The 27,915-nt window shown below is 44.2% G+C and overlaps 1 long non-coding RNA gene across 1 annotated transcript; it reads right to left on the bottom strand.

The window, feature by feature from the left end:
- Positions 1 to 153: 153 nt before the first annotated feature.
- Positions 154 to 27,878, bottom strand: LOC122218936. The gene is made up of 3 exons (XR_006202182.1): positions 27,801 to 27,878; positions 991 to 1,069; positions 154 to 203 (listed from the first exon to the last, which is right to left on the bottom strand). It is a non-coding gene; the product is annotated as an uncharacterized LOC122218936 (long non-coding RNA).
- Positions 27,879 to 27,915: the final 37 nt, after the last annotated feature.

Below are 27,915 nucleotides of genomic sequence, written 5' to 3'. Positions count from 1 at the left end.
AGTCACCCAGGTGCCCCCACCAATGCTTCTTCTTTTTGACTGGACTATTTTCAAGAGCAGTTTTGGGTTTGAAGGAAAACTGAGTACAAACAGAGCCCACCCAGCAGCACGCCTGTCTGTGACCCTATCAAACCCCAGCATTTCACCACATACCTCCCCTCCTGTTTCCTTTCTGAGGTTCCTTCTGGTCAATTCCGCTGGTCCTGTTTGATTGAGAAAACAATTTATCAGTTATGATTTTTTCAAATAGTGGTCTATATTTAAGAGTCATCAAAACAAGACAATTTATTCCAAATGTATTCCAAACTACTAAGAATCCGCATGGAGCCTAAATTACATGTCACAGAGAAAAGCACAGTTTGGGAAGGATCACGTAACTAAAAGCCCCGTCATTTGCTTTTCTCTTTTTTACCTAATTGTGTTTTCTTCTTCAAACTCTTTTTTTCCTTCCTCGGATTCATTTTCTCCTATCCAGACTCTTTGCCTTTAAAGAAAACTCCAGTGGTGGGCAGCCATTGAAAGCAATAACATGTACTATGAGTTGTCAAGGGGGATTTGAAAGAAAAGTCATTTCTGACTGGGAATATCAGCCAAGAAAAAGGGAAAGAAGCTCTGTGTGTGTGTGTGTGTGTGTGTGTGCGTGTGTGGTGTGTATCTGTGTGGTGTGGGGGGGGGTGTGGTGGAACACATGTCTGCCTGTGTTTATGCCTCACCTTGGAATCTGAGCTTCAGGAATATTCTCAGACATCATCTGCTTCTTAAATTTTCAAACAGACACGACCCCAACAAGGACTAAATAAATGAAGATGACTTCTATTATAAAGGCAGGACAATTGCATAGATTATTTTAAAAACGTCTGAAGAAAAATAAGCTGGTATGGTAAGGAGGATGAGCTTAACCACTTTAGAAACTGTAAAGCAAGCAAGCAAGCAAGAAACTGTAAAGCATTAGACAAACGCAATATGTTGGTGTTACTGATAAATAATTACCTGTATTTTAATTTGGCTTTGCACCTGCAGTATTCTGTGACTTAAGTAGGATTGCTGGGAAGTCAGTTCTAGGGAGAAACTAAAAGGGAAAAAAAGTTACTTGTCTTTCCGCATTTGTCCCAAGTAGCTCAAATTTAGAGCGTTTATTTTAAATCACTCCTTCCTTCTGATGATCTTCTGTATTAATATAGTTGGACACTGAGATATAGAGTTATATTCTGCTTAGACAAATTCTTATATTGGCCACACTATACAATGAATGTAACTGATTAATGAATTAACCAGCTGGCAACCATACCTGGGTGTATTTTAGCACATTTTCAACTAAGACGGATGAAAGAGGTATTACAGACCACTTGGGAATCGTTAATAATAATAGCCTACATTTAGAGAAAGGAAGTTTGATGTTAATTTTCAGAGAAAACAGCCAAAATCTTGCAATATTTTCTGGGAGAAGGGGCAGTAGGTAGAACCCAGAACTTGGGTTATTTTGGGCAGCCATCCATGCTTTTAAGACTGATCCTTACAGAAATCACTTGGTTTGCAAAATTGTCAAGGGACTAAATGACTTAATCAACCTTTCTCATTTTTATCTGCAGTCAATCTGAGCTTATTATCAAACCACTCAAGTGATGGCCCCTGATTGAACAGAACATTCCACTGGGAGCAGCGTGAGTAGCCTTCCCTCCTGGGAGGGGGTACTCACAGGCATTGCATTATTCCTTTTTCACCTTCAACCTCTATAGGTAGAAACTTAAAAGCCATTTTGAACATCATCTCATTATCCCTTCAGTCTTGAGCTAGGAGTTGATTACCCTTAATTTACGAGGGGACACTATATTGAGAAGCAATCCCATTTCTCCAATGTCACATACAAAGTATTCTGTGTGGGGCCGAGAAGAGAATTCAAACCTACGGGTCGTAATTCACCTTCTGCTTTGGCATTTACATAGCATAATATTATGACGGAGACTCGCCCCACCTTTGAAAAATAATGAGATATTATTGACAAACAAAAATCCTTTCGTGCACATGTAAAATCCTCTTTCCTAAGTCAAAGGTGGCTGGTTTTTTTTTTTTTTTTTTGAGAGAAAAATAAATTCAGATGTTCAAATATAGCAGTGGTTTTATTTTATGTGTTTACTTTTTTAGTTCGAAAGCTCTTCTGTTTACCAGGAGCCCAAATGAATGTGTACAGTCCTCAAAGAGACAAACTAAGGTAACCCTGATTGTTTTGTTGACTTTGCTAAAGGCAATGGCCCAAAGCGTTAGTAATTAAAACCCATTTAAAATTAATTTAATTTCAGGAGGTCCACAAACCCATAAAATCAGACACACACAAAACTAACAGCCAAAGATGCCTTTTTGAAACCAATGGTTTTCAAAGTGAAAAGGCAGACACCAGAAGGGAGCAGAGCTCAGGAGAAAGAAAGGGAGTAGGGAGGGAGCCGGAGAAGAGAAAGTGCTCGCATTAGCCTGGGAAGCCGCCTTTCGAGCCCCAGCCCCCTGTTTCAAAGACAGGATTCCTTCGCTTTTTTGAGTTTCAAGTCGCTGAGCCATCATTCTGTTTCTCCCCAGAATGGAGCTAAACCGGACTGAGACATTTGGAAACGCTTCTCTGGGCAAACGTTCTATTTGTATACGTTTCTCAGAACAAATCAGGGCTGCCACAGACTAATCTTAAGTCCACAGAAATTGGGCAAGCACTTTCCGCAGTCGAGTGTGACCCCAGCTTTGCATTCAGGGAAGCGCTAACCCGTCGCTCACCACGCGAAGACACAGGCTTTTAGATCATCAAGCGTGGGTGTTTGGGGAAGTGGCGAATATATCTAAAGACGGGTCCAATTCTTGTTTCAAAGGAAAAATGTGGAAACAGACTGGTCCAGATGTGGAAAAGAGCATCACTGACAGTAAGTTGCAAGTGTGGGCAGCCCGAGTGTGAGAGCTAGCGGTGGGGTCGGAGTGTGGGGGAGCAAAGAACCTGAAGATAATGGAATCTTTCTCCACCTACCTCTTCCTCTTGCCAAGTGCACCCTTCCAATCGCCAAATGACCCGGCACCTAAAAAGGCAGACCACTTACAGACCCCTATTCTTGACGAAGACTCTGGAAATGACCCGATTCGACATCTGCTTACATACGGTGAGTTCAGCCAACCGTCCCTGACTGCGACGCTCATTACTTCCAGCCAGCTCTCCTGTAGCTGAGATAGTCTTGTTGGCACAGACGGATTCTTAGAAAGTTCTTCCAAATCCTAATTCTGCTCTCTTGAGCAAGAGAGGATACGACATTTTGCTCTGACATCTGCAAGCAATAGGGTAGCAGTGAGCCCTGGAGCTCCGGAGTCAGACGGGCATAGGTTCATACCCGCACCCAGGGACAGGTGTGTGGATACAGGTAGGTTACTCAAAGAGTCTAAGCTTCAATTTCCTTACCTGTGAAACGGAGTAACAAATATTCCCCGCTTCCTAGGTGTTTAGTGAGGATTGTTAAGATAAATCACCTAGAACAATGCCTAGCATATAATAAATGCTTAGGTAAATTAATGATTATCGTGGTGTGAAAGGCATAGACTTTGGAGTCAGCTGGTCCTGAGTTCAGATCCCAGCACCACTGTTAAGTAGCTGTCCATAGGCTCATGCATTTCCCTGAGCTTCAGTTTTTCCAGCTTTGGCATGTCTGCCTCAAAGGGATTTCGTAATGATTTAGTGAAAAAAAACCTTTAAGTGTTTAGTATAATGTCTGCCCGTAATTTTTTCATCATCATCGTTACCCATGGTCTTTTTAATGTCCTCCTTAAAACACAGTGCTAGGAACTAATGCAATATTCCCAAAGCGGTCAGAAACAGGGCCAAGAATAGTGTGCAGAAAGTCTCCTCTGACCTAAACATGATACGTTTATTACTGTAGCAGTCTAATGCTGTATTTGCCTCTTCTCTTTCGGCCCCTCAGAAATAAGAGTATAAGAGGGAAAATACAGGCTCAGGGATCCACTGGATCTATCCCAGTCTTTCAAAGTAAGTCAGTAAAGGGGCACCCGGGTGGCTCAGTCAATTGAGTGTCTGACTTTGGCTCAGGTCATGATCTCACGATTTGTGGGTTTGAGCCCCGTGTCGGGCTCTGGACTGACAGCTCAGAGCCTGGAGCCTGCTTCGGATGAATTCTGTGTCTCCTCTCTCTGCCCCTCCCCCACTCACACTCTGTCTCCCTTCCTCTAAAAAAATAAATAAACATAAAAAAAAAAAAAAAAAACAGAATCCTTTTGGGGCACCTGGGTGGCTCAGTCGGTTGAGCGTACAACTTTGGCTCAGGTCACGATCTTGTGGTTCACAGGTTCAGGCCCCGCGTTGGGCTCTGTGCAGGAGAAAGAAAGGGAGTAGGGAGGGAGCCAGAAAGGAGAAAGTGCTCGCATTAGCCTGGGAAGCATTGCAGAGCCTAGAGCCTGCTTCAGATTCTGTGTCTCCCTCTCTCTCCGCCCCTCTCCCATTCACTCTCTGTCTCTCTCCCTCTCAAAAATAAGTAAACATTAAAAAAATTTTTTTAATAAAAAAATTTTTTTAAAAGAATCCTTTCTAGCTGTCTAGGTCTAAAATTGCAAAATTGCATTGTTCTATCATTAACAATTTCCTGTGGCACAAACTATCCAAGGCTATATATGTCCCTGGGACAGTCTCTCTTGGATCAGTCATAGGAGGGGTTCTCAGAATGAGTTCTTTTTCAACTCTCAAACATTCAAGAGGAAATTCTTCATGTCCCAAGACAAAAGTGACCAGCCTCCAGAAAGCTCTTGCAGCACACACACCGTTGCTTTTCCCACCAGCTCTCTCCCCTACCCACCTTTGTTTCTGCCCAGTTACAGAAACACAGTGTTTATATGTTTACACCATGTGCTTCCAAGGAGGCCAGGCTCCTACCTCGTCCCAGAGGGTAAATGTGCATTGGCCTTAGCCAACCATCCTTATTCCGGTCCCTCTGCCAGCACCCGATTTAGGAATGGGCAACATGCTGCAGTTCTAGACAATCAGATATGAGACGTGTAACACGAGGAGAAATCTATTTGAGTGGCTTCTGGCAAATGTTTCCCTGCTGTCAAAAACGCGTATAGGAGGGGGAAGCTTCCTTTTCCTACCCCCTCCCTCCGCTGTGCTGGGAGGTAAAGCCTGCAGCTTCTACAGCCATCTTGTGACCACAGAAAGATAAATCTGAGTGGAAAAGGAAGCACACACAGCACAGCAGAGCAGAAAAATGGAAAACACCCAGGTCCTCCTTGACATCGTTGACTTGCTGAGTTAAGGATCCCCGCACTGCTGACCCCTAGCCGGCTTGCTATCTGAAATGCATTTAAAAAAAAAAAAAAGAAAGGTCCTTGTTTAATGCTGTGCTTCCCAAACTACAATGTGTGCAAATAACCCATGTCTCTTGTTAAAATGCAGATTCGGATCCAGAAGGGGTGGGCTGGAGCTGAGGATCCCACAATCCCGAGCTCCCGGGTGGGGGTGATGTTGCTAGTTCTAAGCCCAAACTTTGAGTAGAAGGGCTTGTGTCATCTCAGAGAGATTTCTCTGCTATTTGTAGCTGAAATCATCCCAAATGATACAATCCTCAATCTAGCATCCTTGCTCATCACCTCTTACCTGTGTTCACGAAACCCAATTGAGGTCCGGAAAATTTTAACAGTAATTCCAGTCGACGTGAACCTGCAATTCGTGTTTCGACTCCGTTCCACACATTTCAATACCCCGCCATCACCAGCACCCTCTCACTCTTTTCTGCCTTTAAGTAAGGCACTCACGGCCCGGGCACCCAGGGTGTGACAAAGGCGCCTGTGAATGCCGGCTGCACGAGCCCCGCACCACCTCGGAGCGCGTGCCAGTGCACCTGGCCCAAAGGTGAGGCAGCTGCACGCACGTCGGTTCCTTCCTTGCCATCTCCGGCTCTAAGGAGAAATGCTTGAGCGCTTTTGCAAATCAAAACCTTTTCATCCTGAATTTGGTGATTCACCCTGAACGGCGTCTTCTTGGAAAGTCTGTAATGCGCTATTGTGTGAGATGGGTAAAATTGGCCTGTCTCTTTGACAACGCTCCTCTTCTCATGGCTCAGGGCTGGGCTGGGGGAGGTGAAAGAGTCACAATAAAAGGCGTCCTTTACACACAGCCGCCCTCCCCGGCTGGAGCGGTGTACCTGCGTGGGCCGGGCTGTCTGCACCCCGTGCGGTCGGTATTACTAGCCCCCTTTGTTCATCGCATAGCCTCTGGACGAGAACTAGGTTTCGGCAGGTACGAAGATGGGGCTTGTTTTTAACAAGGCAAATTTACAAAGCTTCCACACTAGAGAAAAAAAAAAAGTGTGGGGGAGTCAGACATTCAAAGGCCATGCCAAATTTGCTTTTCCCCAAAGCAGGGAGAGACAAAGGAAATCTCAAGCATACCTCCCAGACACAAAGGACATGTGTTTACCCTCCAAATTCAAGCTGAGTGAACTCACCTCATTATCCCAGGAGCTGGTCACTAATTCTACCCAGTTAAAAAAAAAAAAAAAAACACCCAAAACAAAACAAAAACACCCAAAACAAAAACCTACAGTCTCAAACAATGTCGTATTATCTTTGCATCTGGGTCCGCTGACAATTCTTTCAGTGTCACACAACTCTACGCTACAGACTTTCATGTATATTCTCTTCCTTAATCCTTGCAACAACTCTGTCAAGTAGATACTTGGATTAGTGAGAGAAAGGTCCAGAATCTGAAATGTCCAGAATCTGAATCCAGAACCCAAGAGATTTTTACAAGCGGCACAGGTAAAATTGCTTTGGGAAACTATGTCAAATGCTCCTAGAACAGTTTTAGAACATTCATACTTTCCCCCCCCCCCCACACAGCTGAAGCAGACCTCTCCTTGGCTCCTGCCTCAGTAGTACGGTCGTGGTCTTTGGGGACAGGACAGATGACCACAAGTTTCCAGCTACCTTGAAGCCCTGGATTTAGAGCCCACAACTACGTGGCTGGGGCAAGACTGTCTGGGTCAGGGCTTGTAAGTAGCCACTGAGAAGCCGAGTCTAGTGTGGCTCCCTTAACCATTGTTCATTTGGACTAATGCTTGCTATTTTTAAATATAGAAATTTCATGTAAAAAGATGTTTTTGTTTTGTTTTGTTTTGTTTTAATTCTCCGAAGAAGTCAGAAGATCTGTCTACACTGGGTCATGGGACCATAAGTTGACTGCTAAAGAGTGAGAGCCCTTTTATTCAAGGAAGGTGCTCTCCAGTCAGCACACTGAAGCTCTCCCTGCTCTATCTTCAATACGGGGTCCAATGTCACTACCAATACCAAATGTCTCTCTAAGCCAAGCTTTCTCAACCTCGGAACTCTTGGCATTTGGGTTCAGATAATTCTTGGTGAGGCGGGGGGATGCTGTCCTACACATTGTAAGCTGTTTAACAGCATCCCTGGCCTCTACTCACTAGATGCCAGTAGTAAGTATCCTCCACAGCAGTTAGCACAACCAAAAACGTCTCCAGATACAGCTGAAGGTCCCCGGGGGGCGGGGGGGATGGCCTCTGAGGGAGAACCACCTAAACTTCTTCATCCACTTAAGATCCTAGCCAAGCCCCCACCCACACGAGAGTCTGGATCTCCTGCCGCCTACAAATAGTCCCCCGTACGACCAAGGATGGAAGGTCTACAAATCACGCTGATTTCCTTCAACTTCAGGCTCTGTGTTCCCTTTAAAACGAGTGTCCGTCTGGATGAGGCAGTACATCAAGTATCCATCATTTGTATCTCAGACTTTCCGGATCCTTTCTTAAGGGCGGCTTTTCATAGGAAAAGGGGTAAGAGGAACATGAGACCACTGCGTTCAGAAGGCAAAGTGATTTTAAGAAGGGAGGGAACAGAGCAAGGACCCAATGGGCGACATCATCGCCTTAAGCGCCAGCCCAGCAGGCACCCACCTGAAACAGAGCTTTACGAGGATCACCTGTGCTCACGCTGAACCCTGCCGCTTTGAATGAGGAGAATAGATGTTCACAAGTCCACCGCCTCCCACCTTGCTGAATGATGCACCTCATCACATTCTGATGAAATCCGGACGCAATCAACATTCTTGTTTTAACTAGTTGTTCTGGCAAGGGGTCTTCCTCCAAGCTCAATTTCTCACGTTGGCAACACGGCTAAGAAAAACATACCCATTTGCCAGCTCCCCTCACCGTCCACCCTAATTAGAGCCAATGCTGCTGCTCCCTTCAAAATGGCTGTGGAGGGCAAAGGGACGCTGTAAGGAGGGTGGCCCTCTGCAGGGGTGAATGCTCCAAGCGTCCTCTTGGCAGGGACGTCAGGATCTGAGGAGAGTCACTGCGAGAACTTTGGGGTGGGACAAAGCCAACTTTACAAGTTGTTTATAACTGAGCAACCACAAGAACCTCATACACCAAAACCTTTGGAGTTGGGGCACCTGGGTGGCTCAGTCGGTTAAGTGTTCGACTTCGGCTCAGGTCGTGATCTCACGGTTCATGGGTCCGAGCCCCACGTCGGGCTCTTGCTGACAGCTCGGAGCCTGGAGCCTGCTTCGGATTCTGTGTCTCCCTCTCTCTCTGGCCCTCCCCCCACTCATGTTCTGTCTCCCTCTCTCTCTATCAAAAAATAAATAAACATTAAAAAAAAATCTTTGGAATGTGGCTAAAGCAGTACCCAGAGGAAATATATAGAATTAAAAGAATATACTAGAGATCAAGAAGGCTGAAAATAAACTCAGAAAGCTATAAGCGACACAAAAATCATTTTTTTAATGTAGAAGGAGTTGGTGCAATAAAAGAAGATATTAATAATAAAATACTATTAAATAATAAAATTATTAAAATAATAAAAATGAAATAAAATTTATTTTATTAAAGATAAAAATAAGAATTGGGGTGCCTGGGTGGCTCAGTCAGTTAAGCCACCAACTCTTGATCTCAGGTCAGGTCATGATCTCACAGTTTGAGTTCAAGCCCTGCATCAGGCTCTGCACTGACTTGCAGAGCCTGCTTAGGACTGTCTCTCTTCCTCTCTCTCTGCCCCTCCCCTGCTCATATTCTCTCTCTCTCAAATAAACATTAAAAAAATTAAATAAAAATAATAATAAAATAAACAATTTTTGACAAGTATGACAAAGAAACAGAGATCAAAGTCATACATAAATGGCATTAGGTATGAAAAGGGGCACATAAGTATAGTTGCAGATGAGAGATTTTAAATCCTGAGACACGAGAGACCCTCTCTGCTCTGTATCAAACCCTACCCGACACATTTTGCTTTTCTGCACAAAACAGACAAACGCTTCCTCCGTAAGACTCTATGCATATCCCTAGTATAGCACCTATTCTGGCACAGATTTTGCATTTGTCTCACGACTAGCCTCAGCCCTCCTTTATGGAAGGGAATAGATCCTTTTTGTTTCAGAACCCTAGCTTTGGGCACGCCTGGCATACCGTTAGTGCACAATAAATGTCTGACGAATGAATTCTGGGAAAAGAAACAGGCTGAGGAAATGGCTGAATATATGAAGAGAAAGGTTTGAAGGAAACAGGCGTATCCGATCCTCAAAAGAGACAATTACAGAACATACCACAGCTGCCTTCAACAGTGTCACTGGTCATGGGAAGGAAGGATTGAGTTTTTTCTGCAGAGGAGACCCAGTGAATAGAACTTACATCAGTGGACACGACAGAGACCAAAAAGACCCGAAATGGCAGAAGAGCCAATTGGATTATTTGACTTTATTAAGATGCCTTTCTTTCCCAGAAATCTTCTATTTAAATTATTTAAAGGTAAGAGATATGTTTTACTTCTTTCAAATTAATCATAAACCTGGGGCACCTGGGTGGCTCAGTCAGTTGAGCGTCTGACTTCGGCTCGGGTCATGATCTAATAGTTCATGGGTTCGAGCCCCGTGTCGGGCTCTGTGCTGACAGCTCTGAGCCTGGAGCCTGCTTCGTATTCTGTCTCACTCTCTCTCTGCCCCTCCCCCACTCATGCTCTGTCTCTCTCTGTCTCAAAAATAAATAAACGTTAAAAAAAATTTTTAAAAAATCAATCATAAACCTCTCTGCCTTTCTTCCCCCATATCACCCCCACCACACCCCCAAATCACCTGCACACAGCACTCTTTTGGGCCAGCTTAGGGTTATTGCCCTCATATCTCCGTCATATCTCCATCAGATTTCCAGTTTCCGAAATAAACCTCGTCTGGTTGGTATGAAGCCCGATCTAGCAAGGCTAAATATTCCACCGAGCTGCCTGCCAGACGCTGATAGTATCAACATTCTGTCTTCGTTCCGAGTTGCAGTTTAAAACCAATCGGGCTTTTTCCCGAATCTCAGGCCACCTGTTTAAGTCCTCCTTTCCTCCATGCCCGGCGTGAACATATTTCTCCAAAAATTGGAATTAATGAGTTTTCTTCATCAACCTCGTTAAACGTAGAGATTAGACTGACTTTTCAACCTGATCGCAGCTCACCAGCTAGCTATCTGCGAGGGCTTTGTTCTTCAAGCAAACAAACTCGTGATATGCTCCCCTAAAGTTATATTTTCTATGAATACCACTTTCAGACAAGACATACAATTACTAAAATTGCATCTGATATTTGTAATTACTTGGGTCTATACCTGCGGCGAATTGGTTTCACACTAGAGGAAATGCAAATTGCTTTACATCCAGGTGGAGGAGTATATTCTACAGCACAATAAACCTCGCAGCTTAGAGAATTAGCCAAAGGTAGGGAGCCGAAATGTCTTACTTGCTCAAGTTAAAGATATTGCTGTGTGTGCGCGTGCCTTTATACATTTATAATGTAAATACATATGAGGACGTAGCACACGCTCATTATCTAGAACAATCAGAGCTAACCCCCTGCAGCATGGCCCTCAGACTGTTTTCCTGGAATACCGATTTTGCTGGCGTATCCGTCTCCTCCCTCCCCCCCACCCCATCACCCCTCACAGCACCAAACCTTTGGGGAGTACCTGAAATATGCAACAAATGTGTCTGTCAACCCTCTTGGTTTCCTATGGACGGCTCTAGATCACTAAGATCAAAGTTAGTTAATAGGAACCTATTCTCGTAGGCCAACTGAACAAATGGCACACCCGACTCCCGGGTGTGTATGGGCTGAAGAAGTGATGGGCTTTCCGGTGCTGCCTTCACCATCCGTCTGTTCCTTGATGTAGAGCCCTCTTCCTCACCCCAGGGGCTCGTGGTGAACATCACGCACAGTCCTTACAGAAATGACAGGCAAGTCCATGGTTTGTCCCAAACTTTGCGCTCGGCTCCTGGAGAGTTATTTGAAAAGGCACTGCTTACTCCTCAGTTTTAATGAAGGAGAAGGTTAAGACAGGCATTTTTTTTTTTTAATTTTGGGGGATGCTCTATTTTTTGCTGTAGTAGAGTGGTCGTCTTTATCTCATTCCTATTTTAAGTTTTTGATTTGTAGAGTCCCCCGGTTTCCCTTGGAATGTGTGTTTCTTTTTAAAAATTTTTTAATGTTTATTTATTTATTTATTTATTGAGAGAGAGAGAGAGAGAGAGAGAGAGAGAGAGAACCAAGGAGGGGCAGAGAGAAAGGGAGAGAGAGAGAATCCATCGAGATGTGGGGCTTGATCTCACAAACTGTGAGATCATGACCTGAGCTGAAATCAAGAGTCAGCTGCTTAACTGACTGAGCCACCCTGGAGCATCCTTCTACTGTTCACACATACACACACACACACACACACACACACACACACACACACACTTTTCCAGAGTATCTGCTGTGTTATACCATTGTCTAACTAATGACAACACTTGGGCATAGTGTAAGGTAAGTAGATTTACTAATAGGAAAACGATAAATTGATAAAAAGAAGAGAAAGATGATAGATAGATAGATAGATAGATAGATGATAGATACTATGAATCCTCCCCTAGAGTTAAGCCCTCAAAAGCTTATGATTCCCTAAAAATCTGCCTGACAGAGGGAAGAAGACAAAAATGCTTAAAGTGGTCTGTACTTTCATCAGAAAGTGACCATAATATGCCTCTGATATTCTTCTTTTCAGCTGCCCAACATCCGAATCTCCTTCCTGGAAATTAGACACCTTCTGCCATACGAACCTTTCCCGGAAGCAGAGTTCATCCCCTCTACAGAAAGGCCTCTTGTCTGCTACCCCCACCAAACTGGCTGCCGTTCGTGGACTCGTGACCTCGTCAGCCAATCAGACCCCACCACCCAAGACACGGGACCCGGGGGCCACCACAAAAAGACGCAGGGAGGGCGGAGAGCACGTGCTCCCCGGTAGGTCCCCGGACGCCACGGCGGGGAAGGCGGTGCCGGCCAGGGCCCGCGCTGCCCGGCAGAGGTGGCCGCCGCGTCCTCCCCACGACGCTTCTCTGGCCCGTGCCCCTCTCCCAACCATACCTCTCCAGCCTCCCTGGAAACTCTGGAAGGCGACCGACATCCTTTTCTTTTCATTTTATGGGATTTCTTTTCCTTTACCGCGAAGATCCGTCCACGCAATGCAGGTGCAGAGTTTAAAAATTAAAGGGAAGTGAAGGATGTTTGAAGAAAAACAACCAGCCCCACTTGCTCTCTCTGCCTCTCACTGCTCGGCCGTGCTCCCGGGAGGCATCGCTTCCAACCTCCTTGTCTGTTTCCTTTGGAGGGTATCCCCATAATCCTCGGTAATTAGCCTGACTTCTTCTGCAGCTAGATGAGCAGTGGCTTCCTGCACTCTTTTCTACTTGTCCTCACTAGACCCTCCAAGTAAAGTCATAGAAGAATTTTATTTAACCCACCGCAGAGTGGTCACATTATAAGAGAAAGGCCATGTAGTGCTTTCTGATGTCCTTCTTTCTCTCGTGCCATCAATTTTTGTCACACTTTTTGAGACTTCATGGTTTTCTATATATCAGTCATCGATACCGTTTCAAATGCTTGATTTACAGGAATCCCAGGAGGTTTTTTTTGTTTTTGTTTTTTTCCCCCAATGCATTATCACATCAGATAGTCTCCTCATGCCCTCCCCCCTCCCCTCCCGCCCCGAGGGATCTGATGTTTATCTGGCTGCTCTTTGGCCAGTTGGAAGCTTTCCTCTGATATTTGCAGGTCTTTGGCTGTCTGTTCATAGAGCAAAGCCCTAAAACGGATGGGAAATCCAGGGTGCATGGGAGGGCCCGGACCCTTGTAGGTGTTTCTCTAGTGTGAGTGGGGCAGGCGGTGGGGGGGAAGTCCAGTGTTTATTGGTGAACTCCTAAGTTAATGGAAGTTGGGTTTTTTGTTTTTGTTTTTGTTTTCGTTTGTTTTTGTTTTTGTTTCTCTGCAGCTGTTCAGTGTCTCCAGAGTAGAACCCCACCGATCTCCCTCACTGGGGCATAAACCCAGCTGCTGGCCTTCAGGAAAAGAAGCGAGGCACCCTACCACGGCCAGCTTCATGAATTGTGGGGCCCAGTGCAAGATGAAAATGTGAGCCCCCTTGTTCCAAAAGCAGGAAAAATGCCATTAAAGTTCCTAAAATATAAAGCTTCCTTCTGCAATCTCTCAATTTGTCATGGCAGTTTTCGGTTGCTATTTAAAGTTGCTCCAAATTTTAAAAAAATTAAAATTTTAAATTATTAGTATTTTTACTGCTCATCTTTATATCATGCAATGCCAGTTTTAAATGCAAATATAAGTGCATTTAGCTCTGAAGCAGAATCACTGAAATTACACAATTTTTGTTTCCTACGCTTGTATTTGCATCTGTGTATATATAGATTTCATTCTCAACCAAAACAATGGAAATGCTTCACAAAAAAATAAAAATAAAAATAAAAATTGTTTTCATTTCACTTGTTGATATGCTCATATTCTACCAAATTCTCCACCCTGAGGATGACTAAGTTAGGACAGAAAAGACAGGCACTCTGGGTCGTCTTATCTGTCTCTCTGCTTCAGTGATCTGTTTTCATTGTAGGTGGTTTGACAAATACGGGAAGGCACAGGGATAAGAAAGGACATGGTAAGGTTCCTTGGTAGTCATGTTTCTTACAGTGCGACTCCCCTTTGTCTGCATTGAAAGTTCTGATTTGAGCAGAAAGCACGGTCCCTTGGGGCCAGCAGTGCTCACCCTGCGCTCACTCTCAGTCTTGCTATACTTCCACGTGTCTGGGTCCACTGAACTTCTGTGCCCATGGACATCACAAACACTGTGCTCAAACGGGACTGCAGGAGACAATGGACGTGCACCTCATGTGCTTCTCCTCTGCTCACATTCATGCTTCCTCATCCCATCGGGCCTCACTTGCAAAACACAGGCTCGAAGATAAAATGATGAAGACTTCCAGAATGGAAGCACTGTCAAGCCAAGCACAGGACCCTTCTGAGCACTGGGCCCTGTGATGCCAGCCCCGTGTCCCATGCATCATCATTCAGACTCTGACTCAAAACCGTTTTTTCCCAACTCCTGGCCTCCCCCTTGCCTATGATGGTGCCTGGTGTCTCCGAGCCTGCAACCTCTCCTGTTCAGTTTGTTCAGAGAACAAAGCTCTTCTGTGGTCAAGAACTATACCTGGGACATCAAACGGATCCGCGAGGCATGTGGGAAGCCGGTCCCCGTTGACGAAGGTCTCAGTGCCACAAACACCAATAGAAAGTTGGGCAAGTTCCTGTAGCCTGAGTGGGGCAAAGTGGGGTAGGTAGGAGACTGGGCAGAAGGGGATATGAAACACCAGACCAGTTAACGTCCATCTGGGCTTGGAAAAGTAACTGTAAATGACACATCGGTTTATTTAATTGAAGGTTATTGCTTCCCATAAATGACATTTTGCACTTTAAAAATGTCTTTGTTAAGTCTGGCGCTGTGAACATTTGTGATTTCCCCAAAGTGTTTTTGTTTGGAAAATAACGCATTCTGGAGTTTACAGACCTGGCATTGTATCCTGGTCCTGGCACTCCCCAAATGTAGCTATAGATGTATTATTTAACCTCTCAGAGCTTTGCTTTTCTCTTCTGTAAATAATGGAGGTAACAATATCTAGTCTCAGATCACAGATGCAAAGATAAAATAAAGGTTGAAATTATAACACAGCGCCTCACGTATTCTTGATGCACAATGAATATTAGTTTTCTGCCTCACTTTTGATAGTATATACAAATCTCTTTCGAAGATATGTCAGTGAACCAAATATTAACTTGGGAATGATAGAGGACCAAGACGGATTTCTTATCCCCCGTGGACAACAAATAATGGTTGATATATAAACACAGTTTTCCTTATCAGACTAATGACTTTGCATTTATGTGTGGGCTTAAATGATAATGGATAACTGGCTTTCATTTGAACGTCGCACACATGTAAATTTGATCGGATTTGAGCAAGTAGAAGAGATTTATTTTTGGAGTTTTTTTATGAGCTTATTTTTGTAAATGCTTATTTATTTTTGAGAGAGACAGAGACAGAATGCGAGTGGGTTAGGGGCAGAGAGAGAGGGACACACAGAATCCCAAGCAGGCTCCAGGCTCTGAGCTGTCAGCACAGAGCCCGACGCAGGGCTCGAACTCGCGAGCTGTGAGATCATGACTTGAGCCGAAGTCGGACGCTCAACCGACTGACCCAGCCAGGCACCCCTATGAGCTTATTTTTAAAGATATTGCTTCTGTTTCTAATTGGGTGTTTCTAATTTTTTTTTTTTCCTAGCAACCAATAGTTACATATTTTCATACTGTAAGGTGTGCTTCAGGTGGCTTTGATGCTGCTGTTCACAGTTATCCCCATTACATCACCAAACAATGGCCATCATGGGGTTATGTTGTGGTCCATTCACGACCATGTCCACACTCGGTAACTGCAAGCATGTCTTCTGTGCTGGCGTCCTGGGTGCATCACAGATCCCCCCTTCAGCAGTTGTGTTTTTTGCTTTTTTCACATTAATGATTGCCAGGATGTTAAAGTAACTACTCGAGAACCCATGTGTGTCTTTGTGTCCAGCCCAAGATTTAGAATTAAATAGGGTTCTGAAGCCCCATACTTGTCATACTTCCCGTTTGATCAGAAGAATAAAGCCCTATAGGGATGTCACGAAGATATAACACATACTGAACACAATGTAAAGTGTTAAGGACGGTAACAACGCAAACTTAAGCCAGTACACGATTAAATGCCAGCTATTTGATGGAGTAACTGACGTGAGAATGATCACTCTGGATGGTAGCGTTCGGAGGGGAAGGCTGGGATTTGGCCAGGTAAAGAAGAAGCCATTGCCTAGTCAAGAGACAATTATCTCACAGGAAAAGTCTTAATGATTCGCAAAGTTGAAAGTAATCCCGTAATATATATATTCTTTATGACAATGAATTTTGGTTCTATGCTTTGCTTTCGAGATTACAACAGTTTCTTAGAGATGATGGCTTCAAGTGCAAAGAGGAAGTCGGATGAAAACACTTGACTCTCGGTGGAAAACATGAGAAAGTTCACTCCGCTCTTGTCTTCCTCCATCTGCTCTGCAGGAAAATAAATGCCCTTGGAACTGCTACGAAGCTTCTTCAAAAGAATTTGGGAAAGGGAGAGGAAAACTTTCCAGAGGCCCCCAGAGCCTCAGAAGGCAGTAAGGAAATGTATATCATGCCTTGCCTGGGAAACAAGATGTAAGAAAATCTAAAAGATCTCCAGGAAAGAGTCCAACCAGAAAGACCCAGAAAACCATGATGCAAATTAGAATCTCTATGTTTCACTTTTGACGACAAGGACATTTTAGAGTTTGCCCATGATCGCCTGTAAAACATGACCATCTTTCCAGAGGTCCTGGCCTTAAAGATAGATGAAGTGACCAGCTATGAGTCTGAGAGTACTGGAAACGTCTCCCCTACCACCTGCACCTGTAGTTCTATCGTTAGAAACTCCGATCTTTGGATTTAGATTTGTTTTAATCTGTAAGAGCCCACAATAAAACTTTAATGCTCTTTAGAGGGCCATCTAATGTTGGTATCAGCGAACATTCAAAGAGCTTGCACTCCACTCGTTCTTCAAATGAGAGCATAAATTAAAACGAGTCTCAAAGTTGACTGAGAACCAGATGAACAAAAGGCCCCAAAGGAAACAAGGGAGAACGATCAAGATAACCATGCATTTCCTTCTTGGCTATGTTCCCTAGAGATGGCTGTCCATGGACCGCCTCTTAAAAAAACAAACGGAGGAACAAACACAAAAACAGACTTGCTTCACTTCTAGCAGATAGACTTACCTGCCAGTCTTTCCTTAAGATATCTTGTTCAACAATGACTCCGTTTGGGTAACAAACTATGCACAAATCCTGTTGTTACCACTCTCTCCACAGCAGGAAAAAACTGGCCACGGAGAAACACCTGCCCAAAAGTGTGGAGATCCTCAGATCCCAGAACAGCCGCACAATTCCAACCCGATGAGCCAGCAAGTCCCCAGAGTATGGGAAGGGGGACGGGGTATGGGATAACTTTCCAGCTCTGTTACTAGCCTTCTTGGCACACTGGTTTTACAGAGAAACATGGCTCTCGTCGTGTGTAAAGAAAAGTACAGGAAGTAGTCTTTTTATTTTTTTTCTTCGTGGTAAACAAAAACAGGCATGCCTACATCAACACAAAGTAACTGCACACATTTTTTCCAGTCTGTGGATTTGTGCTTAGACACCGTCATCTACCAATGGCAGTTGGGTGATTTTTTTTTTTAATGGACTGGCACAGATGACCTTGTATTTGACTCGCTGGAACGGACAGTATTTTCCTTGGTTGGGGACCAAATGGAGACCTATGCTTGCTCTCTGAGACACAGGAGCTCTGTTTTGAGAAGGAATCAGACACCTACGGGAATGACAGTGTTCTCGGGCAAACCTCAGTCAGATAAGCCCTTTCTTAAATCCTCAATTTTAGCCAAAAATAAACCCTAAGTTTTTAAGTCAGCATGACATGTGTGAGGTACCTCTTCCTTCCGGCATCCCTGTACTTGATGGAGCAAAAGAAAGGAGACTAAGTGTGTAGCCGCCTCGCAGAGGGTATTCCTGAAAATCAGGAGAAGAAAGGAAGATGGACGAGGACGAAGGTTGAGGGAACTGGGATTCTTACATCAGAAAAAGGCAGCCAATGGGGTGAATCAACATTTGAGTATGTCGGGGATAAATGCCTGCAAGAGGCCATCCGATTTCCTCTGATAAGCAATGAGGAGCAGAGCAAATGAGGACCTCTGAATTGCTGTCCCTGTAATACATTATGCGGTGAGCAAAGTGGAGCCAGAAGTTAAATCTCTGTCAACCGATGCGCTAATATATTAGGTACCAGATACCCTAAAGAAGATGAAACAGATCCCCACACGCAGACTTCATAAAAGAAATTTCTTTTTTTTATTTAAGTTTTTAAATCTTTATTTATCTTAGAAGGAGAGACAGAGCGTGAGTGGGGGAGGGAGACACAGAATGGGAAGCAGGCTCCAGGCTCTGAGCTGTCAGCACAGAGCCCAACACGGGGCTAGAACCCACGAACTGCAAGATCGTGACCTGAGCCGAAGTCGGACGCTTAACCGACTGAGCCACCCAGGGGCCCCTAACAAAAGAAATTTCTGAGAATTGGTCCTGTAACTCCCGAACCTTCTCGCTTAGCTTGAAAATATAAAATGATGGACACAGGAAGGAGAAACAGATTGTGTGGAGAACAGTAATAATTGTGCTTTGAGTCTGAGCACCCGGAAAGGAGTGGAGGGGAAGAGGGAGCTTCCTCTGTCATCTCAGTGCGCTTCTTTGGGACCATCTGAAGAGCTGGAAAAGAATTTTCCCCTGTCGGGAGATACGGAGGATTTGCTTCTGCCTCATCCGCGAGAAAGCAGAAACATTCCAAGGAGAATGGATGGAGGGGATATTGGGACTGGTCTTCATTCTCTAGTAAGGGGTATGCAAATTATCCCTGTGGACCTCATGTAAGCTCAAGGGGTTTGCAGACAGGGTCCAAGGAGCAAGATGCCAGAAATGTAACCCATCGGAACCACACCCTGACTTCTATTTTGTTACAAAGATTAGAAAAAGAAGGCCTCTTGGCTCTAAAAATGAAAACAAAATTGAAAGATCTAAGTAAAACCAAAAAAAAAGAAGGAAATAACTTGATTGTTCTTATATTTGTTCAGAGCAAGTCAAGAGAGAAAAAAATCAGGTATAAACTTTAATGCAAGGTGCCATACTACTGATAGAGAAATTAAGAGTTTTGATGCAACCCCAGCTGTCAGACGGGTAGAAGATATGATCCAGCTCTTGAGAAAAGAGAATGCTCCTGGAACAGATGGGCGCGCCTCTGAGCTTTATAAAGCATTAACTAGCTGTTTAAATAAGTCCTTAGCAGATGTTTTCAATGGAATTTTGGAGGTGAAGTGGGGAAAAAAACAAAGTCCGAGGCACAAGGGGAATTGATATCACAAATAAGAGACATTCTTGAATTCAGAGAACAATTTATGGTCAAAAGTTTTTCTTTTTTCTTTTTTTTTTTTAAGACTAGCCACAGTATTTGTAAAATGGGAGCACATTACCCAAATCTGCCATTAAATTAATGCATATCGCAGTATTAGCCTTTCAAGGAAGAGACGTATTGAAAGCCAAGGACGGTTTACTGTGGAAGCTTCGTGATACGGATAGCTACTCATCTGAGACCAAGAAGGCGAGCAGACATGTGTATGTGCATGGTGGTAAGTAAGAGGTCTGTTCTTGTAATGGTACCCCGTATATAATGAATACAGTTATTAGCGATGAGATAAATCACAGAGGGAGAAAGGAAAAGATGCTCCTAGGTCTATGTTGAAGGTACTGTGTGAATGTGTCCAAAACATATAAAAAAAGAAGAGTATGTTGCACAGAAAATAAAAGGAGTGGTGAGTTTTCTTCCTCCCAAATGGCCCACACACGTCCATACTTCGGTAGATCAGCAAACAATTCTCAGGTGCCTCTCGGTGCCAGCCGGTGGATGAGGTGATGCACAGGGAGATAAAGAACACGCAGTCCCTGCCCTCCAGTGGCTGATCTTCCTTGAAGGCTGCAAGGACGCTGTTCTCACTAGCAGTACCTGCTGTTTTACTAGTACCTTTACCTCCAAGTGCTACTCCTCCCATAGCTTTACCTCCCAACTTGTAGGGATGGGGGAGGGGAGATTAAAGGGAGAGAGCCAGGGAGACTCAAGCCCCCACAAGAGAGAGGCTGGAGTGGAAAACACGGCGTGGAGACCTATGGATCTAACTGCTCAGCACATTCACCCCAACAAATGACTGCGTATCTTCATTTAGGGGGGACAGAGAGGATGAATGGAAAGGGAGGAGGCAGACAGCATCCACGTCTGTCAAATCCAGGCATGTGTATTGAGAAATGACGTGAAACAATCCACAAACGAAAAGACACGGAAATGTAAGGCAGAAAGAAAGGACTGACCCATTTAAATAGTCGTTTTTGACCGAATTCACATCATTCAAGGCGCCGTGAAATCCAGCACCGTGGTTTAGGCAGGTTTTCACCCCTGACTCACCCAGGATGAGAGCCAAGGCTTTGCCAGTCATGAGACTGTAACTTCTTAGGTTTGGTTTCCTCGTTTGCAAAGTGGGGATAAACACAGCACCCACAAAGGGTTGCTGTGAGAATTCAGATACTGCACACAAAACACGTTTATGTTGGTGCATGGACGTACGAGACCTCAACACATGGTTTCTATCATTACCAAGTCCATCACGGAGCCTGCTTACAACTTTGTGACTTCATCGCGTAGCTCCGTCTGCCCCTCTGACCTCTCAGGATATCTTGCTGGCAAGGCCCTGCACCGTTTATCACGGGCACATCCAACAAGTCCTTACGGAGCATCCAGTCTCTGGAGGACACTGTGCGGGGGACCCAGCAGGGGGGTCAGACAGGTCTGCTTCCTGTCCTCACAAAGTTGGGGAGAAGAATTACCCTAGAAATGTGATGTCATTGGCAACATTCTTGGCATCTGAAAATCGCAGAAGAATCCTTCCGAGACTCACGGCGGGCCCCGTAACTCTTACGAAATGGAAAGGAAAACCTCCCCTCCAGGAAAGCTAGAAGGGGAGAAATGAGCCCGGGGATGGTGAGCCTGAGACAGGATGGGCCGCTGACCGTGCACGGGGTCTTCTGGATTAAGGTGATTCTAGGACCAGACACCTTGCTGTTTCGCCCTCGGTGTCTCTGGCGTCTCCACTCTTCACCTTCAAAGCTCACTGCTGCTGTGCGAGCTCCTGCCTCGTCGTCGGTGAGCTCCTGACGTCTGCACTTGGCTCCTACTCTCCTTCCTCCAACCACCCCTGACAGCCTTGCAAGGCTCTTCCACTCATCGCTTCCCCTGTTGCAAACTCACCAGCGCTTTCCCGTTGCCCACGGGGTAAGAGCCAATGGCTTTCCGTGGCGAACAAAACTGTTTATGAACCAGGCTCCTATACATCAGGCCTTGCCATTTTCTCTGCCAAAATGTTTACCCCGTTTTAATTACTTAAAGGTTTCAGTGACAATATCATCTCTCCCCTCTGTTTTTCCACACGCGGGCCCCTCTGCCCAGAGTGCCCTGTCCTCCTCTCTTGGGCTCCCTGGTATTATCATGGCTCCTTAGACCTTGGTTTTAGGCATCTTAATGGTTCGTCACAGTTTCTGTTTCCTGTGTCTGTCTCTCCACTGGCTGGCAAGTTTAATGTCTTGTATTTTGGTGCCCCCACATCTGTGACTTGGCATAACTCAAGATAGGTGCTCAGTGGAAAAGTATCTCTTTTTTTCGTGCATTTTATCTTATTTGATATTCCCAGAAACTGCCTTTTGGAAACTACGTGAGACTGGTGGAGCCAGTTTGGGATTTTTAGCTTTGCTGTCAAATGACAAAACCGATGTTAAAAAATATTCAGAAGCGGTGGTCCAGGTGAGTAGAGATAACACAAGTTGTTTCTTAAATTCTTGCATTGCCTTCACATTCTCTCTTCCACCTGACCTCTGAGTATAGGGATGTGAAGCAACAGAAACGGATTGGATGATAAAAATAAATAATACGGTGCAAAAGCCAAAGATCTGCGGATGTAAACCAGTAAACGAATTAGATCATCACCCTGTATTTGTTAGTCACCTTTCAAAGAGTCTGCTCCTGAAGGATTTTCTACATTGTTTTCCAGTCTCGACCCAACCAACCAAACAAACAAAAGTCTTTCACGCTTTTGTTCTTTTGCTGTTCGTAATCCTCGATGTTAAGTTTCCAAAATGGCATCCAGCATTCAATTTAGTTCCATCACAGGCCTTCAACCCGGGTACCGACGCCTGGTGATACCTGGAGGACCCAGACAGGGAAACAATATTGCTTTAAGCCACCTCGGCTCTTGAGACGGGGTCACTGGTCACGGGGAGAGAGGCAAATTCACAAGGAGCCTTGTGGGAGTTAATGAACGGCTGGCCGCATGGTCCCTGTCGGAAGGTGTTGACTCTTCAGACAACTGGGACTGTTTCCTGGGAGTAAATGAGAAGGGCCTGCATCTCAATCACACGGAAGCATTCAGACCCACGGCTGATGAAAATAGCCACAGAGCCAGGCGTATTTTTCCTTTTTTGATGGTGTTTGTAGACACGGAGGAGTATCTAACTGAATATACGGTTTTCACGTTAAGCTACTCTAGGGAGAAAATATGAAAAGCTATATAGAAATGGCATATTCTTAATAAGGAAATATCAAAACACGACAAGGGAAAATTCTGAAACACGGGTACACCAGCCTGGAATGAATGCGGGCGTCCCAACGACTGCATCATTAACGGCTCGGAAAGAAATGAAGTTGAGATACAAAGATCCACAGATATCACTGAAAGATGGTCACACTGATAGAACCCACTAAGGGCGTGTTGACATCGCACATCTCCGACATTAACCGCTTTTCCCAACTTGACCATTTTCATTTTTTAAAAATTGTTTTACATGTTTATTTATTTTTGAGAGAGAGACACACACACACACACACACACACACACACACACACAGAGTGCGAGCGGGGGAGGGGGAGAGAGAGGGAGACACAGAATCCAAAACAGGCTCCAGGCTCCGAGCTGTCAGCACAGAGCCCAACGCGGGGCTCGACCTCACCAACTGCAAGATCATGACCCGAGCCAAAGTCGGACGCTTAACCTACTGAGCCACCCAGGCGCTGCTTAATCATTTTCATTTGTTGCTTTACTCATCTGGTGATATTTTCTCATTACATGCTCACTGACATCTTTGACGGGTAAACCCTGTCACTGAATGCTAACCTTTTAGCAGATATAAGCAGCAGAAAACTTCATTGCCTTTTTGTTGCCATCAGATAAAATTACCTGAACATATAGATCTGCCTGTTGTGTTACTGTTAGGTGTTGCATAAAATAAGGTAAATAAATGCTGTCAACGACCTCTGGGAGGCAGTTTGATCTAAGTGAAGAAGTCAGACGACTGGAGGATTCGCTTCTTGGCAGTTACGTGACCTTGGACAATTGTTTAACCCCTCCTTGCCTCAGTTTCCTGTTGTAGTGCGGATTATATGACATGATTGTAAGGAACCTGGCATGAAGTTAACTCTTGTATTGATTTCTCCTTTCTTGACTACAAAGAGCACTCAGTTGAGTTTATTCATTCATCTCATTTTTATTTTTCCATTCTCCTTATTGCAAACCCCGGGTTTGCCTTTGACCTTGCATACATCCTCAACAGCCCTCTAGAACTTCATAGATATATCCAGAAATTTGTCTTGCCTGTTACCGAATAGGAAGCAAGGACTATATGAGTACAAGGTGGGTAGATATTAAACATCTTACTATCGTTTTTTTGTTTTATTTTTGTTGTTGTTGGGTTTTTTTTTTGTTTTTTGTTTTTTTTTTTTGTTTTTTTTTTTTTGCTACTAGAGTCAACCCCCCCTTGGCAGGGGTCAGTGTAATGGGTTTTTCCATTACAATTTCCTCCATGTTGGGGATCGAGAATTTCCTGGGGGCAGACATCTCCTGCAGAGAGTTTAAACAATGCAGTTAGGAGTAATAGTTGATGTTCCATATTCCAAGTGTAACCAAAATGTGGGTCATTTCTTCCTCTTTCAAACGTGATTTTTTTTTTGTTTGTTGGTCGTGAGATATGCATCAGATTGCATGCATATACGCATTTCTCATTACGTGGGGTTAGGCTCTCATTCAGCCTCCATTTCTTCCTGCACGAGAGATGGAAGTAACTATCAAGATGTGGAACAAGGAATTTTTGTTTCTTTTTTTGGTCAGAATAACAATGGCATGTTTTTATCTCCAATAGACTCAACAATGAAATATAATAAATAACAGAATGAGGAAGATTTTGACAATTTATACATGTGTATTCTAAAATGAAAAGGAAGCAGAGAGAATACTGCACTCAGGAGAGAACATTAAAAATGTCCAGCCCGTCATGGCAGAACGTGATCAGCATGGCTCAGAATACAGAGGTGATGTTGACATTGTTCACAAGATTGAGTTCAGCCAACCTGGAATGTGATGTGCGCTGACTGCCATTTAACCACAGATTTTTAAAAATCTATCTCAGCAGCATCTCCAGCTTTTAAAACTTACCTAAATTTTAACCCCAAGCATTCAGTCATGGGGCAAATATCCCGAACGTTAATTCTGAGAGACTAGAATTCTAAACTGTTACTGAGTTGAGTCACATACATGCTTTGTGAACAGCACGATCAATGCTAAAAAGCAGTAACATTTCTACATATGTGTTTCTTGTCATTCCTCTCTCAATCCTTTTCATCTGTCTCGTGGTAGCATCAGAGTCACAAACAGCATTCAGACTCACGTATGCTCAGCACTCCTGACTATTTTCACACTGAGAGTGATGCATGCATACCTGCAGGTCGGTGCCCTCTTAGCTCTAACCCATTCGATTTGTCACATGTCCCTGAGGACCACTTACAGAGCTAGACGTGTTTCACTCACAAACACTTGCAGACCATCTCCGTCTAGTCACTTAGGAATGCTTACTTGCTCGTTGCTTGCAAGATGACCATCACAAACATACGTGCTTTTCCCACGTTACACTGTCAGATATACACATGTGAAGGAGAAGTTGAATTTTAACACGACCTCCCTCCCTCCCTCCCTCCATCAAATGCGAAATGATTTTCGCATTTCAAGTTCAGAGTTAGGATTTGCTCCTTCTCGAATCCCAGTTGCTCATTAGGGAAACAACTTTTCTCCACGGGGCTAAAAAAGACTGGGGACTGATACAACACTGGATCATTTGAGCCAAACACACTTTAGCTTCAAAGATTTGTGCCCCATAGCATTTCTGCCTCTCAGTTCTCTTTTGCTTTGCATTTACTGACCCAAGTAAAGAATTGAACACTGATAGATAATGATGTCAGCCAGGGTATTATTGGGCCAGGCTTATCAAAGTCAGAGAAATCCATTCATCATGGATCATCAAATGAGGCTGAGCAATTTAAAAACCGGAATTTCTGGGCTCCCGTCCCGCTATGGCAGAGCCACTTATAATTAGGTAAAGTAAATGTTTAACTTCTGAGTCGAGTGACCTAAGAGTAAATGTCCCTGCCACCCAGCTGGTCCTCATCCTCCCAAAAATATCTTCCCAAATTGCTTAAGAATTTTTAAAATTCCTTTCACATGGAGGAACATTATATGACAGTAGGAGAAGCCGTACGTTTACTTAGTATTGCATGAAAGTGTGGCTATCCTTACAGGGGGCAAGTGTCCTTTAGTAAAATGTAGACCATTAAAATTTAGCACTAGAAGGATGATCTCCTAGGAGGAAGGTTGGCTGCTTGAGTATTGGTTCTCCCTCACTCCCCCCATCACCAGAGCTTTACCTCTTGGGGTTCTTGCTTGGTGCTGGTTACCACAGCCACCCCCAGGGATGGCATGCTCTCCTTTTAATACTCTGGGTCATGCGTTGACTAACGCCTCTTGGCATCTCTTAGCAAAGCAGATACCGGCTGGAATACTCAAATACAATGGTGGCAGAAAGAGAGGAAATGGAGAGGACGAGGGAGGGAAGGAAGACAGCGAACTAGCACTGTGTGACTACAGTCTGGAAGCTTTCCATGCGTAGGAGCTATTTAACCCTCACGTCAGTCATCCAAGGAAGATTTCACTATTCACACGTCGTAAGGGGTACAAGACCCAGAGAGATGTAGTAACTTGCCCAATGTCACCCATTGGTAGACGACAGAGCTGGAATCCTAACCCCGATGCGCATGACCTTCCGGAGTCCACCTGGCTCCCATCCAGGGAGGGCCTGCTCCTTTAGAGTACCGAAGGATCCCCACAACTTTTCTGTTAAGTCTCTGGACTTCCTAACTCCTCATACCAAGTCCATCTCTATAGGGACAGTGCCAGAACCTTCCAAAGGAAACCACATCTCCAATAGACAATCGACTTCATGGGTAAGTCCAAGAGAAACATCCAGCAGCACCTGGATTTGACTCTTTGGTGTCTGGCTGTCTAGCCTGAGACACCCCTTTCCAGGCGACTGGTTCTCCCTCAAATCCAGTAAGTCTCCGGACCCACAAAACCATAGAACCTCATAACCATATAATCTCGCATGTATCTTCCACACAAGAGTTACACACAAATACAGTAATGGAGAGTATTTCTTCTATAGACGTTAGTACCACATTCTTTTCTGAGGAAGGCACTAAGTGCAGAGAGGAGGAGGAATGAGGATTTCTATTAAGACCCTGCTCATTTCTGAAGGCTCACCACAGCTCGCTCCTGGGGATTTTTCTGAGGTCTCCGGGTAGTCCAAATTTACCCATTTTCTAATCTCATAACGTTTTGTTTCTACCTCTATTATTGCCTCTGAGATTATGCTGTCTTGTGGCATAATTAGTCGATGACAGCCCTCCGCCCCAAGAAAAGTGAAAGTGCCTTATTTCATGCGGTTATTGAGAACAGTTATTAGAACCGGTAACAGTAGTAATCGTATTAATAGCAACAACCAGTATTCCTTTGAGCACTTATCTTTGAGTCTCCCATCCACACAACCCTGGAGATAAAGAATATTAGTCTTTTTTTTTTTTTTTTTGGTAGATGTAGGAACCCATGTTTTAAACAGTTAAACAACTTCCCCAAAGTCTCACACCAATATATGGCTTCAATCCCACATCTGACTAATTCCCAGAGGATACATTTTTTTTTTCCCAGTGACCACTAAATAAGTGTTTACTGAAAGAATGAGGATAGTAAAACGTCACCTGTTTCTTAATTTTGGTCTATAAATGACCCAAAATAAATCAAACAGGCACACAGTTTTGTAATAACAAAGTTATTGAGACCCCCTTGTTTTTAAGACCCCATTAGATCCTGCCTAAGTAAGCCGCCCAATTTCAGACTTTTATTTCCAAGAGGCATCAGTAGTTCATAAAAACGTATGCATGTTAAGAATACAAAAACAGAGATAAGAAGATAAGACCCGGTAAGTGTGGTCACAAGGTATAAACTCCTAGTTCTAGAAATAAGTCCTGGGGATGTAACGCACAGCATAGTGACCATAGTTAACAATACTGTCTTGTGTATTTGAGAGTTTCTGGGAGAACAGATCTTAAAAGTTCTCATCACAACACACAAAAATTGTAGCTATGTGTGGTGATGCATGTTAACTAAACATTGTGGTGATCATTCCACCATATATACCTATGTCAAAACATTATGTTATAAAAATGAGTACAGTGTTATGTGTCAGTTACATCTCAGTAAAAAAGACCATGTATCTGAAGATCGGACTTTTTATTTTTATCTCTGCCATGGCCTAGGTGGTCCTTCTACCAAGGATACTCCTACCTCTCGGCAAGCCAGCTGATTCACTACTACTCCAAGATGATCAGCCTCTCTGTCAACTTCTATAGATATTCCGTGGATCCTCAAATCCTTTGAGAAGGGATAAAACAAAACAAAG

This window comes from Panthera leo, chromosome B2 (assembly GCF_018350215.1).
Source record: "Panthera leo isolate Ple1 chromosome B2, P.leo_Ple1_pat1.1, whole genome shotgun sequence".
Lineage (NCBI taxonomy): Eukaryota > Metazoa > Chordata > Mammalia > Carnivora > Felidae > Panthera > Panthera leo.
This window is presented reverse-complemented; position numbering and strand designations above follow the sequence as displayed.